Genomic DNA, 18,654 nt, shown 5'->3' with positions numbered 1-18,654 from the left:
AGCCGGTGGGAATGACTGGTCTAGGGTTCGGACCTTCCTTTAGGGGCTGGGAGTGTTGAAGGCTGGAAGCCAGGACTGCTCCCTCAGCCCTGCTCCTTAACACCAAGCCTAAGCCCCAGCCTGCCTTAAACATACGAGTCCAAGCCTTAACCCCCTCTCCCTATACCCAGGAGTCCACGTCCCCAGCCCTCCTCCAGACCCGGGGATCCAGCCCCTCAACCCTCCTCGCTCAAACCGGGCCAACCCCGACTTCAGCCATCGTCCTCAGACTCAGGAGCCTAGACCCCAGCCCTCCACACCCAGACCTGGGGTTCCACATCCCAGACTCTCCTTGCTCGGACCTAGGGGTCTAGACTCCAGACCTACTTCCACAAACCCCGGAATCCAGACCCCAGCCTCTCTTCCCTCAGACTCGAGGGTCCAAGCTCCATTCCTCCTGCCTCAGACCCAAAGGCTGACCAGCCCTCCTTCCTGGACCCAGCGGTCTGGACTCATGCCACCCTTGGGACTTGGAGCAGAGGTTGCTGGGACACAGTGGGTCACAACATCTCTCTGTGCTCTACAACCTGCCCTGACCCCCGCCGGCGGAGCAGGGGCTTTACACTGCCCCCTTCCAGCTGCCCATAGTGCCAGGCTTTTGTCCCCAGCCCGTGGAGCAGGAAACCGGGGTTCCGAGGGCAGCGTCGCCTTACACCAGGTCAGAGGGAGCCAGGTCCGTGCCAGGCCTGGGTGACTCACAGCCCTGACGTCGGTACCACTCATGTTTCCACTACTACTACAGCCGGCTATTAATAAAGACACAACACAGTTCTCCGAGGCTCTGGAAGGATCCCCAGGAAACTGGCTGTGGCGGCTGTCACTGAGGAGCCTGACTGGGCTGAAGTAGAATTTCCTTTGCTCCTTGTCTTTTTCGTGTTCCACTAGGGGAAGTAAGCAAAGGCATAGAATGATTGACGGGGCTGGCGAGATGGCTCAGCAGGTAAAGGGGCTTGAGATCAAACCGGACAATCTGAGTTCGATCCCTGGAACCCATCTGGTGAAAGGAGAGAACTGACTCCCACATGTGGGCCTCTGACCTTAACACACACACACACACACACACACACACACACACACACACACACACTAAACAAACAAACCAATGCCATAACGTTAATAAAAACAAAATACTCCAACAAAGCCAGACATTGTGGTGCATGCCTGTACTCTCAGCACGTGGGAGGCTGAGGCAGGAGGATTGTGAGCTGGAGCTTGGATACATAGTAAGACCCAACACAATCAAATAGACAAATCTGGCCAGGTATGGTGGTGTAGACCTTTCATCTCAGTCACTTGGAGGTTGAATCAGAGGGTCATATGTTTAAGACATGCCTGAGCTACATGGAGAGTTGAAAGCCAGCCTGCACAAACTGAAACACTGTCTTAGAATTTACTTGAGTAACTAATTAAATTAAATATTCCAGAAAGCCAGTAGAGTGGTGCATGCCTGTACCCACAGCACTTAAGAGCTGAGGCAGGAGGACAATGAGTTTGAGGTAGCGTGGTTGACACAGAGAGTTTGAGGGCAGCCCGGACAATTTATCAAGACCATCTCAAAAGAAAAGCAAAAAAACAGCCTGGTGGTGGCACATACCTTTAATCCCAGCACTCGGGCAGAGGCAGGTGGATCTCTGTGAGTTTGAGGCCAGCCTGGGCTACAGAGTGAGTTCCAGGACAACCAGAGCTACACAGAGAAATCCTGTCTCAAAACAAAACAAAACAAAACAAAACACAAACACACACACACACACACACACAAAAACAAACAAAACAAGACCAAAGCAAACAACAAAACAAAACCCCCAGAAATAAAAAAAACAAAACAAAAAAAAACCCCTCCAAAAAAGCAAAAGCAAACAAAATAAAACCCTTGAAAAATTCAAATGAAAGTCTATATGCATGTTAAAGGGGTTTTGGACTCCCTGAAAGACAAATGTCCCTAATAGGAACTCATTCATGCTTTTCTTCATAGGATAATAATAAAACAAAGTACATGTCAACTACAATTTTACTATACCATTTACGTATTAATTTTTAAATACGATTGGTGTTTTGCCTGCATGGGTGCCTCTCTGCACCATCTAGGTAGGTCCACTATCATCATTTAACCACATTGTTATCCTTTTAAAACCCACCAAGAACCTATGTGGTTCAATCCCCTGCCCAACAAGTCTTTTAAAATACTCTGGTTAAGGCAGAAACCCATACATGGTGGGGCTGGAGAGATGGCTCAGCAGATAACGATACTCGCTGCCCAGCCTCACAACTTGAGTTTCATCCCACCCGTGGAAAGAGGGAACTGACTCCCATACCTATCCTCTGACCTCCAGATGTGTGCAGGTGGCTCACGTTTTCATACCCAGAATTCAGGAGGCAGAGTTGGGCAGATCTCTACGAATTTAAGGCCAGCCAGGGGTACACAGTGAGACTCCGTCTCCAAAAAAAAGAATGGAAAAATTTTTTTTAAAGAAAATTTAAATCCATTTAGTGCTGGAGAGATGGCTCAGCAGTTAAGAGCATTTGCTGCTATTGCAAAGGACCTGGGTTCAGTTCCCAGCATCCACATCCACATCCTCCAGTTACAGGGGACCCAACAACCTCTTCTGCCTTCTGAAGGCATTCTGAAGCATGTAGCAAACACACACACACACACACACACACACACACACACACACACACACACCTTCTTCATAAATAGAAAAATGTCCATACATGTCTTCTAAATAGCTGTGTCTTTTGCACTGATTTTTTCCCCTTGTGAGTATGCAAAAAAAAAAAAAAATCCAAAATAACAGGAGATGATATGATGATAATATTATGCACTTGATGACAGGTCCTGGGCACTGTACTCTCTTTTTCTTAATTTATTTATCCAAGAGTTCGTGAAGTCCAACACGTACTAGTGATCAGAATGATACTTCTCAGATTACTGGCAGGGAAAACTGAGGCATGGAGAATCAGTCATTGGTCACGGACACGAAGTACCAGTATTCCCATCTGGTCTGCCGATGCCAGCCCACTCTTTGTCTCCCATCCAGAGGCCTTCCGTGGCATATCTCCAGGCTTACCCATGCTCTCTGGGCGGCAGGGATGGTAGTTAGAGCAGCCTGTTAGAACAGAAAGGTCAGGCTGGAGAGGTGGCCACCTGGGCCTGCTGGGAGGAGCCGGAGAGGGGCCCCTCAGGCCTCCAGCCTGTCACAGCCCTCCCCCAAGCTCACTGATGATCCGGGGAGCTTTGCACCTCTCCATTTAGCAACGACTGCTTCACGGGGTCACCAGAGTGACCTCAACACACAGTGTGGCAGGGGACAGTCCAGGCCTGGCGCTAGGGTGTACACACATACACACACCACTCCCCTCTTTAAAGCTGAACCCTGGGAACCAAGCCTTCCTCCTCCGGTCCTGCTCACTGCCAGCCCCCAGGGCTCCTCCCGTGACCCTTTCCTGACCTTGCTGTTTCCTGGCTGGTCTTGGGGTCTCTGATGAATGTGCCTCCGTGCCTCAGTTTCCTTCTGTGTGATGTAGAGGTACCTGCAGCTGCTATTCAGAGCATTGTTAAAGAGACGCTTTAAGGGTCGCCAAGATGGTTCAGTCAGTGAAGGTGTTTGCTTCCAGGCCTGACAGCCGGAGTTCGATCCAGAGGACCCGCACCACGGTGGAAAGAGGGCACCAACTCCAGCAAGTTTTCCTCTTGTCTGCCATGTCACACAGGCACACCTCCCACTAAATAAAAAATGTGATGAGCAACCCAATTTCTCAAATAACGGAGGCCCTTCGGGTACCTTTTCCTCTTCGAATCTTACCCTTTCTCCCCAGGAGCAGCCACTAGCTTCAAGGAGGTGTTGGCAACTGTTTGCTTTTAAAATGGAAACGATTTTGCTCCATTTTGCTCCATGTGAATAAATCTGTCACTGCCATAGGGTGTCATGTTGCCTGTTTTTCAATTTTGTATAAATAGCATCCTGTTTTGACCTTCCGTGACTGGCTTTGACCCTCAGCAGCTCAACAAAACATTCATGAGTTGAGTTTCTTCCCTTCCAAGAGAGTCTCAGAGTCTGGCATGTGACACACGGTCTCTGATGCACTCTGATGCTGAGGATGGGACACGAAGCTTCCAGTCAAACTCTGTGCTCTCATCAGCAGGGGTGGCAAGGGCTGCCTGAACATGTTGCTGCTTGCTAATATCTTCCCCCATCTGCAAGAAGTGACACATTTTCACTAGCCTTGGCCTTGAAGGAGAATTCCCCAGTCAGAGGAGAAAGACTTTCTTGGGCACACAGCCCTCTCGTCTGACTTTCGGCTTCGTATTATTACTTTTTGAGGTCACAGGCCGGCTTGACAATCCGAGGAAAACTAAATGTTGTTGCAATCTCTGACAAGGGCCTGATAAGTCTGTCAGGACTTGGCGCATGACTGATCCAACTTGAGGACCCTGGAAAATAGACGTTTGATCTATTTTCCAAGACCGAAGATCCAACTTGGAGGAGTTGGAAAGGTGGTTCAGTGGTTAAGGACTCCTGCTGTTCTTGTAGAGGATCTATGTTTGGTTCTCAGCACCTGTATTGGGTAACTCACTTCTGCCTGTAACTCCAGCTCTGGGGCTCCAACGCCCTCTTCTGGCCTCTGCAGGGACTGAACTCTCTCTCCTCTCTCTCTCCTCTCTCTCTCTCTCTCTCTCTCTCCCTCTCTCTCTCTCTCACATACACACACACACATCTTTACAAAATCATAATGATAATAATTGACTAATAAAAGTGGGCTGAGGGCCGAATGGTGTGGTGCACGTTTCTAATCCCAGCATGTGGGAGGCACAGGCAGGCGGATCTCTGTGAGTTAGAGGCCAGATCTCTGTGCATTACTGGTCTACAAAGCAAGTTCTAGGACAGATCGCCAGGGATTGTTACACAGAGAAACCTTGTCTCGAAACAAAGGAAACAGCTCAACAGGAGAGCATTTGTTTGGCAAGTGTTGCATTCCCAGCACCAATAATAAGACAAAAAAAGAAAGAAAAGATAACAAAAATAACCTATTACAGTTTGTTTATTTGAGACAGAGTGTTACTCTGTAACCTAGGCTAACCTCAGGTGATCCACCTGTATAACACACACACACACACACACACACACACACACACACACACACACACACAAATCTATGCTAGGCAAGCTCCAGTCAGACATGAGCGGGATGTTGCTGTTGGTCTTGAGTTCAATGTCGATGAAGCAACAGTCTGTATTTACGGGGCCAGTGAGACGGCTCAACCTGTTTACTGGCCAGCAAATCTCATGGCCTGGTTCAATATCTGGGACACACATGTTTAGAGAAGAGACCTGACTCCCAGGAGGTGTCCTCTGACCTCCCCCAATGCACCGCGACACACCAGTGCCCACATGCTTATACATGCACACACAATAAATAAACAAGTAAATGTAATAACACTGAAGAAAGAACAAATGCATATTTACGTTTTATGTGTGTGTGTGTTGTGTGTGTGTGTGTGTGTGTGTGTATGTGTGTGTGTGTACACAAGCCTGGACATGCCTCAGCAAGAATATGGAGAGTCGGTTCTTTCCTACTATGTGGGTCCTGGGGATCAAATGGAGGTTGTCACCCTGGTGGCAAGCAGTGTTACTGGATGTGCGGTCTTGCTGGCTTCTTCTAACCATAGACATTTGAACAAAGCCCCACAAATAAACAAAGCTGTGTATTGACTGGCTGATGAAGATGTGGCCGGCCACTCTTTTGGGAACCTGACTCTCGCCTTCCTCAGGGCAACGGTTCAGTAATGGCTCATTCTGTATTCTGGGCAACTTTATAGACCACACCTGCCACAGGGGTGATGGTGCAGGTCTGTAATCCAAGCCCTCGGGAGGGGGAGGCAGGAGGATCACAAAGCTCAAGGCCGCTTGGTGAGAGTGTCTCAAAGTGCAATGTAAAAACAAACAGTAGTAATAGACGCAGGGTTCAGAATGTACCTCAATGACAGAGCATCTGAGCAAGGCCCCAAGATCGCCCCCCCCCCAAGCGCGCGGGCACGTACGCGCACACACACACACACACACACACAACACACACACACACACACACAGGAGGATGTGCTAGGGATGTAGCTCAGTGGAAGAGCAACTGCTCCAGCATGTGTAAGGCCCTACCTTTAATACTTAGTATTGGAAGAGATTCCCCAACACACACACGTTTTTTGTTTTTTTTTTTGTTTTGTTTTGTTTTTTTGAGACAAGATCTCATGTAGCCCAGGTTGGCCTCCAAGAATGATCCTGAGCTTCTGATTCTCCTGCTGAGTGCTGGGATGATAGATGTTTGCCACTGCACCTACTTGGTTTCTTTTTTAAAAGATTTATTCATTTTATTATATCTGTATGGCCATTTTGCCTGAATGTATGTCTGTACACACGTGAGTGCCTGGTGCCCTTGAAGGCCAGAAGAGGGCGTTGGATCCCACAGGAGTTAGGGACAGTTGTGAGTTGCCCTGTGGGTGATGGGAACAAAACCCTGATCCCCATCAGAGCAGTAAGTGCTCTTAAGCACCGAGCCGTCTCTCTAGCCCTGTATACTTTGTTTTGATGTGGTGCTAGGGATCGAATCCAAGGCTTTGTGTATGCTAGGCAAGTGTTCTACCAGCTGGGCTACGTCGTCATGCTATTTTTAGTTTATATATAACATCTACATCTTGGCAGGGAATATCCAGGGACCAGAGACCCCACTGTATCTACTCAGGATCTTTCTAGAACTCTGGAAGCCACAGGCTAAGAACTGGTGCTGTCTTCAAACCCCAGGGGCCTTCTCCCCAGAACCCATCCTCTCCTAAATGGACGGTCACCTCAGCCTTTCCCATCCCCAGCCTGTTTCCTGGAATGGCCCACCGTAACCCCGAAGGGGCTGGTTATTTTTCTGATGATGTTCAGCTCTGACTCGGGCCTCTCCTCTTCTCCATACCCCCACCCCACCCCGGGCTCCCCATTGCTCTTGGAAAAGTCCAAAGCTCCCCATCCTGGCCCCAGATCTCTCGGGGCTGGCACCTGCTGGGTCTTATCTCAAGTCTCACCCCATCTCACCCAACACCCCGGTCACACGGAAGGTCTCAGAGTGCCCAAGGCACGCTGGGTTCTCTCTCCCTGTCTCGGGAAATGTGTGTGGAATGAAAAGACAGTCTGGTGGCCAAATACAGTGGGTCTAATGGTTGCATAAATCCTGTGCGATTAGCAATAATTCTAGCTGGTATTTACTGAACTCTGCGTATTACCAGCCCCCGTGTTAATCCTCACAGGAGCTCCAGGGAGGTTGGTCCTATTCTTAGCTGGGTTTCATAGTTGAGGAAAGACAGACTTGCAGAGATTAAGTCTCCTGCTCCTCGTCCTGCTGGGGGTCAGTGGCAGAGTTGGGATCTCCCATGCAAAAACCCGCCGCATCTCACACCCTCGGCATGAGTTTGTGACCCAAGGGCTCTGGGCAGATAAATGTCGATCAAGGTTACCGTTTTCTCTCTGTCTCTCACTTCCATTCCACCTCAATACAAACTTCCTTGGACTTTGCCTCAGCTGAGCCAGGAGGAGGGGCCGGCCTCAGGCGAGAGCAGATGGCTTCCATCTTTGCCCTATGGGTGTTTGCAAAGTATGCAGACGGGCTTGCCAGGGATTGCGAAAGCGGGCGCACCTGATCTAAGGGAGGTGGCAAAGTCAAGCCCCAGAGTAGCTCTCAACGTCCGAGGGGCCGGGAGTGAGGGAGGAAGAGGTGTCTGAGCAGAGCCCGTGTGACGACAAACAAGGGGGGAAGTGAGGTCGTTGCGGCGGGGACTGGGTTCTTATCAGAACAAGGAGATTAAGCAGCTGTGGAGCACCCACCCTGCCGCTATGTACCAAGTGGTGCGGGGAATTCTGGGGTCCGGCAGAGACAAACGCGGCAAGCAGCTCTCACAGAGCTCTACAGAGATTAGAAACAGACCGAGTGCTGCTGCTCATCTGTTAACTCAGCATTCAGGAGGTTGGACAGGAAGAGCCGCAGCTCAAGGGCAGCCTGGGGTATACAGTACGCTAAGGCCAACCTGGGCTACCGGGCAAGACCATACCTGAAAACAAACAAACCATAAACAGTAACAGGACTCCAGAGACAGGGCTGGGAATGGAGCTCAGTTGGCAGAGCGCTTGCCTAGCGTGTGTGAAGCCGTGGGTTCAATCCCAGCATAGAAAAGATGAGCATGGGGTAGGGGCTGGAGAGATGGCCCAGGAATTCAGAATATGCGCTGCTCTTGCAGAGGACCTGGGTTTGGTCTCCACATGGTGACTCACTACCATTCATTCATAACTCTAGTTCCAAGGAAGCTGACGCCCTCTTCTGACCTCTGTAGACACCAAGCGTGTCTGTGGGGCCACATACATGCCATACATGCAGGCAAAGCAGTCACGCACATAAAATAAAAGAAATTAACCCAACTAGGCACAGTGATGCTCACTTGTAATCCTAGCACTTGGGAGGTGAAGGAGGAGAATCAGGAGTTCAAGGTCATCCTCAGCCACACAGCAAGTTCAAAGCCAGCCAACAATAATAAAAAATAGACAGGAAGCAAATCCCTGGTTGCTGTGTGTGTGGTGTGTGTGTGTGTGTGTGTGTGTGTGTGTGATAGCTAAGAGGTTTAGTGTTTCTTTTGTGGGTAATGAAAATATTCTAAAAGTGACTGTAGCAATGGTTATTGGTTGAGCTCACACTGTAGTGACAGATCATATTAAACGTTTATTCTTTAATTAGTTGATTTTGATACATTTTATTTATGGTGTGCATGCATGAGGTGGGCAATATGTGTAAGTCTGAGGGAGTCAGTTCTCGCCTTCCACCATGTGAGTCCCAGAACTTGAACTCCGATCTCCAGGCCTGCTCAGCGAGCACCTTTACCAGCTCAACCATTTTCTTGGTTTATTTTCTAGTTCTGTGATAAAGACTATGGCCAAAACCAGCTTGGGGAGGAAAGCATTTATTTGGTTTATGTATGCTGAGTCACAGTTTGCTGAAGGAAGCCAGGATAGGAACTCAGGGCAGGAGCTTCAGGAAGGACCTGAAGCAGAGGCCATGGAAGAATGCTGCCTACCAGCTTGCTCAGCCTTCTTGTTTTCTTGTTCTTGTCTTCTCTTTCTCCTCCTCCTCCTCCTTCTCCTCCTCCTCCTCCTTCTTCTTTCATCTCCTCCTTCTCCGTCTCCTTGTCCTTCTTTTGTTTGTCTTTTCAAGACAAGGTTTCTCTGTGTAACAGTTCCAGCTGCCCTGGAACTCTCTTGGTAGCCCAGGCTGGCCTCTAACTCACAGAGATCTGCCTGGCTCTGCTTCCTGAGTGATGGGAATAAAGGCGTGTGCCATCACCGCCCAGCTCAGCCTGCTTTCTTATACAGCCCAGGACCACTTGCCCAGGGGTGGCACCCCCCACAGTGAGTTGGGTTCTCCTGCATCCACCATTAATCAAGAAAACGCCTTATGGACTCCAGCTTGTATCAAGTTGGCAAAAATCTAACCAGGACAGCCACCCAGCCAGCCTTATTTATTTTTGAAACACAGTCTCTTGTAGGCCAGACTGGTCTCTAAAACACTATGTAGTCAAAGACAAGCTTGAACTTTGGATTCCCCCCACCCCACCTCCTGAGTGCTGGGATTGAATCTAGTTTTCTCAGGGTAGGCAATTCAACACAGGGCTTCATGTATGGCACACTAGTACTCTACCAACTGAGCTACACTTTCCAGCCTCATTTCAAAGTTTTAACCCCCGTTCTGTATGTAAAGGTATTATCTTCAGGACTGACAACATGGTCAGTGGTAAAGGTACTTCCATCAAGTCCTAATGACCTAAGTTCAACCCCCAGGTCCCAGGTGAGAAGAAGAGAAACGACTCTTCAAGTTGTCCTCTGATCTCTACATGTACCATGACATACGCCGCCTACATACAATAAATAAAAATGTTGATGAAAACTATTTTCAGTGATGAGCAATTTCATCTTTTTTTGACCTGTGGTTTTCTTTTTTTAAAAAAAATTGATGACTGTGTGTGCATCCATATGTATGTATGTATTTTTGCAATATTGAAGATAGAACCCAGGGACTTCCACACACTAGGTAAGTACTCTAACCACTAAGCAACACCCCTAGACCCTCACTGGGGGATTCTACGAAGGGGTTCTACCACTGAGCCACACTCCCAGTCCCTCACTGGGAGATTCTAGGCAGGGGCTCTACTACTGACACACCTCCAGCCCTCACTGGGGATTCTAGGCAGGTTCTACCACTGAGCCACACCCCAGCCCCTTACTGGGGGATCTAGGCAGGGGCTCTACCACTGAGCCACACCCCAGCCCCTCACTGGGATTCTAGCAGGGCTCTACCACTGGGGGGATTCTAGCACTCTCACTGAGCCACACCCCAGCCCCTCACTGGGGATTCTAGGCAGGGGCTCTACCACTGAGCCACACCGCAGCCCCTCCCTGGGGGGTTCTAGGCAGGGGCTCTACCACTGAGCCACACCCCAGCCCCTCCCTGGGGATTCTAGGCAGGGGCTCTACCACTGAGCCACACCCCAAGCTCTATTCTTGGTTTTGCTCTTTTGAGACAGGTTCTCACTATACAGCCATCAACGTCCTTGAACTCACAATCCTCTTGCTTCTGTCTCCCCAATACTGAGGCTTACAGGTTTTGTTTGCACCATGTCCAGCTGTCCCCTGTCTCTTTGAGCCTCACTTACCTCCTCTACAAAGTGGGAGTCGGCTGGTATACAATCCTCACCTTGCTTGTTTGTGTGTTTTCTGTGCCTCTGATGCTGAGGACATGGTGAACCACACCATGGTCCCTAGGTCCCAGTGAGAAGGTGGATGATCAATGAGCCAATGAGGAGCATCCAGGAGGGAGAGTGGATGTAATTCCATCCAACAGAAGGAGGAACGAAGCCCAGAGAATTGGTTGTTTAGGTCATTCTGTACCCACTCTATTCCAGATACATTATTTTAAAATTACAGTAGAGATCGGAGGACAGCTTGCAGGAGTTTGTTCTCTCCTTCCACCATCTGGGTCCTGGGGGTCAGCATCAGGATTGGGGACAAGTGCCTTTACCCTCAGAGCCCTCTCATGGCCTTCCAGACAAGGGTGGGGGTCAATGATTAAAGCTGGCTGAGGCTGGCATGCTAGCAGGCAGTCCACGTGGATGGAGGGACACAGTGGCACGGATCGTTTCCTGGAAAGACACATGTGCAGCTGGGTATGGTGACACCCACATGACATCCCAGGAGAACCAGGAGCTGAAGGCCAGCCTGGATCTCCACGGCATATTGTAGCATGGTGATATGCATGACTGTAATCCCAGCTCTTGGAAGTGGAGGCAGGAAATTCTACAGATGAGCTCAAGGCCAGCCAGCAAGAGACCTTGTCTCAAAAAAAAAAGGTGGTTGACACCTGAGAAATAACACTGGAGGTTGTCCTCCAGTTTCCAAACACACATGAACACATATGCATGTGCAACACAAACACACATACATGCATGCACATGTGCAAACATGCACACACCAAGAGAAAAGAAGAAAAATAAGTATCAAAGTCCTAATTCTCGGCATCTCAGAAAGTGACGTTATTTACATAGGATCACTGCAGTATCCTTCACTTTTACCAGCACAGTGTACACCTGTGCCAGCAGGGTGGAATCCTGTTTCATTCTGTCAATTTGACACAGTCTAGAATCTTCTGGGAAAATTAGGTTGGACCTATGGGCATTTCTGTGAAAGATTATCTTGATTGTGTTCATTGAGGTGGGAAGACCTGCCCATTGTGGGTGGTACCATCCCCTGGGCAGGGGATACCAGACTGTTTAAGAACAGAGAGAGTGAAGTGAATACAAGCATTAATTCACTGTCGGAGTCCAGCTCCCACTTTTTGAAGGATTCTTAGGTGGAGGAGAGAGGAATTAAGAAATGACAGATAGAAAGAGAGATGGAGAGTGAAGAAAGAAACATAGGGTATCTTTGGGAGGCTTGGATCCATACCCAACAGCCTTGTCCTTTATTGAAAAGGGCTTTTTATAATATGCCAAAGGGAGAAGTAAAGACCTCACCCTTGCTAGATCAAAGCACACCGCACAGCCAAGTGCCCAGACCCTTCCAAACACCTGGTAACCATGCACATGATCAAATCATCTGGTGACACAGCCCTGCTGGGTAAAGCAAGCTCAGATCCTCTGACCCTGAGTAAGTTCTCACTAGGAAACCTCTGCGGGCTCCCACAATTCACCGCTCTCAGCTCTTGACCGTGGAAATGCTGTGATTAGCTGCTTCAAGCTTATGCGCCTTAGACCTCCCTGCAATGATGGACTATAGCCAGGCATTGTGAGCCAAATACACCTTTCTCCATGAAGTTGCCTTTGTCAGGGTAATTTCCCACAGCAACAGGAAACAGAGCTAAAACTTCATCAAAATGACAGCTGTCCTTATAGGAAGACGGTCGTGTGTAGACAAAGGTATAGGGAGATGCTGTGTGTCCATGAAGGCAGAGCTGAGGGGATGTGGCTGTAAGCCAGGGGACCCCAAAGGCTTCCAGGCAAAGGCAACGAAGAGACCTTGTGTGGTTCAGCTGTCTGAGTTGTGAGCTCAGACCTCTGTGCCCTCCAGGACAGCACAACGTTTCATCTCTGTCGTTTTAGGGTCCTGCTTGTGCCTTGTCACAACGGCTTTAGAAAAGGAACAGTGGGTAGACCCGAATCGAAGGGAAAGAGTTCCTGCCTACACCTCGGCCAGGGACACAGTTAATATTGCTGGCAATAAGTTACCTGGGTGACACATCTAACCCCCTCAGGAGGGCATGACGGTAAGTGATGTAGAAACAGAGAGACAGGGGGAAAAACAGAGACGGAGACAGAGGCATGGAGAGGGAGAGAAAAAGATCAGCGCAGAGACAGAGATAGTGATAGACAAAGTCAGTGAGAGACAGAAAGAGAGGGAGCGGAGAGACACAGGAGAAACAGAGACGTAGAGACAGAAAGATGCAAAGAGAGACATGGGAGAGAGAGAGACAGACAGACAAAAGAGAGAACGGAGAGAGAGAGAAGAGAGAGAGAGAGAGAGAGAGAGAGAGACAGACAGACAGACAGACAGGACAGAGACAGACAGGACAGACAGACAGACACACACACACAGAGAGAGAGAAGAGAGAGAGAGAGAAGAGAGAGAGAGAGAGAGAGAGAGAGAGAGAGAGAGAGACAAAGAAACAAAACAGTGTCAGGAGAGACTGCAACAGGGAGCCGAGATGCACAGAAAGGAGGGGCCGACGTGTTTGCCCGGGAGACTGTTCATTTTCTGCATCGTACCCCGAAGCGGCACCCACAAGGGAGCTTCCTCTTTCTGTGGGTCAAGAATCCGGGCGGACAGATGCGAGCTTCCCAGAGTTCGCTCGGATGTGGGCTGCCTTGGGTCCTGCTCCAAGCTCATTCAGATTGGGTGTACCCAATTCCGTGTGGCCCTAGGCCTGAGGTTTTGTTTCCTGGTACCTTGCTGGCTATGGGATGGGACTGCTCTCAGTTTTAGAGACCATCTGTATTCCTTGCTATGTGGTACGGTATGTGCACCTCCAAGGTCAACAGCAAAGAGGCTCCCATGGGTGGCATCACCCTCCGGCCTCAGGAGGAGCCTAGGTCCTTTTGGGACTTCATCTGATGGGGCCAGGCCTACTGACAGCCACCTGTCTCCCTGGGCTTCAGGGAAGCTGGTTAGTGTCACCTGCCAGGTCCCCCTACCACTGCACCTGGGAAATCATCAGATGGAATAAATGAATTTAAAGAAAGATCCGTGTGTGTTGTGTGTGTGTGTGTGTGTGTGTGTGTGTGTGTGTGTGTGTCTCGCTCAGCTTACGTTTACGTCCTGCAGGGGAAGCAGCAGAGGACAGGGGTGGGTTGTAGGTGGGGGTGAGAGCATTTAGCATTCACAGGGAGGCCTGGAGGAAGGTAGGGCTGCTCCAGGCAGAGAACTGCCCATCAAACCGACGGGAGGGAGAGCTGGGCTGTACAGGAATGGATAGAGTCAGGGGAGACAGCCAATGTGAGGTGCCTGTCCCTGGAAGCTTACATGACAGTGACCCAGGAGAGCAGCTGGGGCTGTGGGACTGGAGCTAGCAATCTGGACAGAGAGTCGGTCTCTCTCCCTCTCTCTGTCTCTTCTATCTCCTCCTGATCTGTCTCTTTCCTTATTTCCCCATCTTCCTGGGTCTGTCTGTCTGTCTGTCTGTCTGTCTGTCTCTCCTTCTCTCTCTCTCCCCTCTCCACCTGTTTCTTCCCAGCTTTCTCTTTATCTCTCCATCTCTCTGTGTCTCTATCTGCCTCTCTCTCTTTCCATATCTGTCTCTCTCCTTGTCTTTGAATCTTTGTGTCTCTGCATCCCCTCACCTCTCCCCTCTCTCTCCTCATCTCTGCCCACTTCTCCTCCCCACATCCCCTCCTCTTTTTCTCCCTGATTTTGCTTCTCTTCCACACAGTGAGGGGTGGGAGCCCAGGGTGGCTGCTGAGTATTTGCCCAGCCAGTTCCCTGCCTGGCACCGTGTGGGCGGTAGCAGATAAGGCTCGGGAGGCTGGGGGCGCTGCCCAGTCGCATTCCAGAGCCAGCCGGGAAGAGGCACAGCTCTCTCATTGGGGGCTTGGCAAGTTACTCTTCTTGCAGCCTTTGCTTCACCAGAGAGGAGTAGGAGTGTGCCCAGGTCTGGATCATCATGGTCTCTGTTTTCCTGTTTGCACCCGCATCACAACAGGTAAGCTCCAACGAAATAAGTAACATGGAGCCAGACTGACATCACTCAACCTATAACACATCACCTTACCTATAACACATGTCACCCAACCTATACAACAATGCCCTCGAGGCAACTTGATGCATAGAAATGATCTAATGAGTAACTAATCCAGGACATGGGAAGGAGGGACAACACTTCCTTCTACCAAGGGACCAAGGATTGCTCTAGAAAACTTCCATCTCTGCAAGGAGCTTGATTCACTCCTTCCCTCCCCGTGTACTTATTTAGTGACTTGTTTAAGAAGAATAGAAGTTAGGCCGCCATGGTTGAGGCTGTGTATGAACCCAGTGTTCAGAGGTTGAAGTAGGAGGATGGAATTGGAGACCAACCTGGGCTACCTGGGGAAAACCTTGTCTGAAACGCAAAACAGAACAAAACCAAAACAAAATTCAGGCGAGATGGCATGTGCCTGTAATCTCAGTTCAGGAGGTAGATGCTGAGGATGAGGAATTCAAGGCGAGCCTCGATTCCATGAGACTTTGCCATCAAACAAAACCAAACAAAGAGTACAGGCTGGGCCTCATGGGGAAGGTGTGGTTCAAAATTCAAGGTCAGTCTGGGCAAATTAGAGATTCTGTCTCAAAATGAAAAGAGTCTGCAGAGATGGCTTAGTGGTTAAGAACCCTTGCTGCTCTTGCAGAAGATGGGGCTTAAATAGAGATAAAAAGACAAGAAAGAGAGAGACAGAGAAGAGGAAGGGAAGGGGAAACAGAGACAAAAAAATGGGTGGTAAGGAGAGAAACATAGATAGAGAGACAAACTGGAACCAGAGACAAAGAGACAGAGAAAGAATAGAGCACAATCACCTGTCACTCCAATCTCAGGGGATCCAGCGCCCTCTCCTGGCCCCCTTGGGCAACCACACCCACATGCTCATACACGGAGAGCCATGTATACACAAAAAAGTAAATACTGTTTTAAAGAGAGATACGACTCAATGGTGGAGTTTTAGCTCAGAATCCACCAGCAAAGGACTGGAGATGTGCCTCAGCAGTGGGGTTCTGGTCTGGGCTCGAGGTTTAAAAGAGAGGAGTTTGGGGCAGTGAGATGGATCAACAGATAGGCACTTGCAGCCAAGCCTGATGATCCGAGGTCAACCTCAGAGACTCCCATGGATGAAAGAGAAAACTGACTAGTGTAAGTTGTCCTCTTACCTCCACACCATGCTGGGGCACACTGCCCATATAGTTGAGCACACTTGCATACACACACAGACACAGACACACAGACACACACACACACACTATACATACATACATAAATGTAAAAAAAATGAAAAAGAATGAAAGAAAAGTAAGTAAAGAAAATAGTGGTACACACCTGTAGTCCTAGCACTTGGAGACTGAGGAGAGTGAGGCAGGAGGATCACTGTTGGAATACCTGGTCTACTTAGGAAGGGGAGCACCAGTTGGACTTACACACACTTTTGCTTCACTCCTCACCAATATTCTCATAAAAGCCAGGGAGAATCTCTACATCAGAGAGGGCTTTGCTCTGTTTAGTTATGTGTCTTTGTCAAAATTTGTCAAGCATATATGTATGTCAAACATGTGCTTAAATTTTGCTGAGGACAAGAAGCTTAGGCACTTGCTGTGATGTACATGCCTAAGGTTTGTAGTGAAATGATATTTGTAAGTCACTTTGAAATGAAGCCTTTTAAAAAAGATGCACGAGAAAGCTATACTTTTAATGTAATTTCTCTGTGAATTGCTGACTTAGTCACTTTTCTATTGCTCTAATAAGACACCATAATCAAAGCAACTTATGGAAGAAAGCATTTACTTGGGGCTTACAGTTTCAGAGAGTTGGAGTCCATGGCCATCACAGAGGGGAGCATGGCAGCAGGCAGGCATGGTGCTGGAGCAGTAGCTGAGAGATTACATCCTGATTCATACTGGGAATGGCGCAGGCTTTGAGACTTTGAAGCCCACTCCCAGTGACATACCTCCTTCAACAAGGTCACATCTCCCGATCCTTCCCAAACAGTTCCACCAACTGAGGACCAAGTATTCAAATATATAAGAGTATGGAGTCCATTCTGATTCAGACCACCACAATTTCAAATTGGTCTAAAATAAGGTTTTAAGTAAAAAAAAAAAAATATGGTGGATGGTAAATAGATGAATGGATGATGGATAGATATAAATGGATGATAATGGGATGGATGAATAAATGGATAACAGATGGGTAAATAATGACTAGATGATGGGTTTAGGGTGGACGGATGGATAATAGATGGATGTCAATAGATGATAGAGGGATGAAGGCTGATGGAGGAATGGATGAATGATGAATGCAAGAATAGCCATCACAAATAGACATATGAATGATGGATCGATGGATAACAGATGGATGGGTGGATAATGAATGAATGGATAATGGATGGATGTCAATAGATGATAAGAGGATGGTGAATGGATAAATGAATGATGAATGGATGATGTCAGTAGTTGACAGAGGGATGAATGAAGAAGATGACGGATGGATGATGAATGCAAGAATAGCCATCACAAATGGATAGGTAACAGATAGATGACAGACAGATGGATGAATGGATGACACATGATGGATGGATTGATGGATGGGTGATGTATAGGTGTCAGTGGGTGACAAAGAGATATGTGAATGATAGATGGTGATAGATGGATAATGAACATTGGGTAGAAGAATAACTGGATGATGGTAGATGGATAGGTTATGCATAGATGATGATGGACAGATGAAAATCATGGAAAAAATATTTGATTTTGGGCTCTAGGATACCAGCATCCATCCTTTCAGTTTTCTGTTTGTTTAAAGATTTTCACAGAACCGTGGAAAACAGAAAAGAGAAAGCCGAATCCTGGCTTCTGCACGAGGCATTCCACCATTCCCTGTTTCTCTTAGACTAGAACACTTAAGAGTGTCCATATTAATCCTTCCATCACCTCCCAGAGCTCGCCTTCTACCTTTCCTTCCTTCCACTCCTTTTTTTTTTAGATTTATTCATATGTATGAGTGTTTTGTTTGCATGTACGTATGTACACTACATGTGTGCCTGGTGCCTGTGGAGGTCAGAAGAAGGAATTTGAATCCCCTGGAACTGCAGTGATAGGTGGTTGTGAGTTGCCATGTGGGTACTGGGAACCCAACTCGGGTCTGTTGCAAAATCAACAAGTGCTCTTAACCACTGATCCATCTCTTCATCCCTCACCCTGTTCTTCCGCACGGGTTCCTCTGTAGCCAAGTTGGTCTCTTTGCTCCTTGACCATGCCATCCACATCTGTACCTCTGAACCTTTGTACAGCTGTGCTTTCCCTCTGGGACACATGCCAGTGATTGCTGTGACTCCGTCCTTCAAGCCTGCTTCTATGGGTCTGTGCTTCATACTCTCCATGTCCTGTATATCGTCTTTTAATAAGATGGTTTTTACATTCATTTATTGCGTGTGTGTGTGTGTGTGTGTGTGTGTGTGTGTGTGTGTGTGTGTGTATGTGCTGCATGCTCGCACATCATGGTTAGTGTGTAGAGGTCAGAGGACAACTTGTAGGAGGACAACTTGCAGAATCAGTTTCCTCCTCCCATCATTTTGGGTCTCAGGGGTTGAACTCAGGTCCTCAGGCTCAGCTGCAAATGCCTTTACTGAGCCACCTCCCTGGCCCCTAAGATGCTTTCCGATCACTCAACTGTTTCATCTTCCTGTCCGTGTCCTCCCACTAGAATGGAAGCCACACATTGAGAAAGGATTGTGTTTTATCAACCGAAGAATGAAGAGCAGCCAGGACCAGGCTGCACAGTGTAGGGCTCCATGAGATAGTCCAGCATGAAGGA

The 18,654-nt window shown here is 48.5% G+C and overlaps 1 pseudogene; it reads right to left on the bottom strand.

Moving 5' to 3' along the window:
• Window positions 1-4,252, bottom strand: part of LOC114684832 — an 8,938-nt pseudogene extending 4,686 nt beyond the window's left edge.
• Between the last annotated feature and the right edge of the window lie 14,402 nt (window positions 4,253-18,654).

The sequence above is a fragment of the Peromyscus leucopus genome, unplaced genomic scaffold (genome assembly GCF_004664715.2).
Source record: "Peromyscus leucopus breed LL Stock unplaced genomic scaffold, UCI_PerLeu_2.1 scaffold_1057, whole genome shotgun sequence".
NCBI classification, from domain to species: Eukaryota; Metazoa; Chordata; class Mammalia; order Rodentia; family Cricetidae; genus Peromyscus; species Peromyscus leucopus.
The sequence above is the reverse complement of the archived record's forward strand: the minus strand, read 5'-3'. Positions and strand labels throughout refer to the sequence as shown.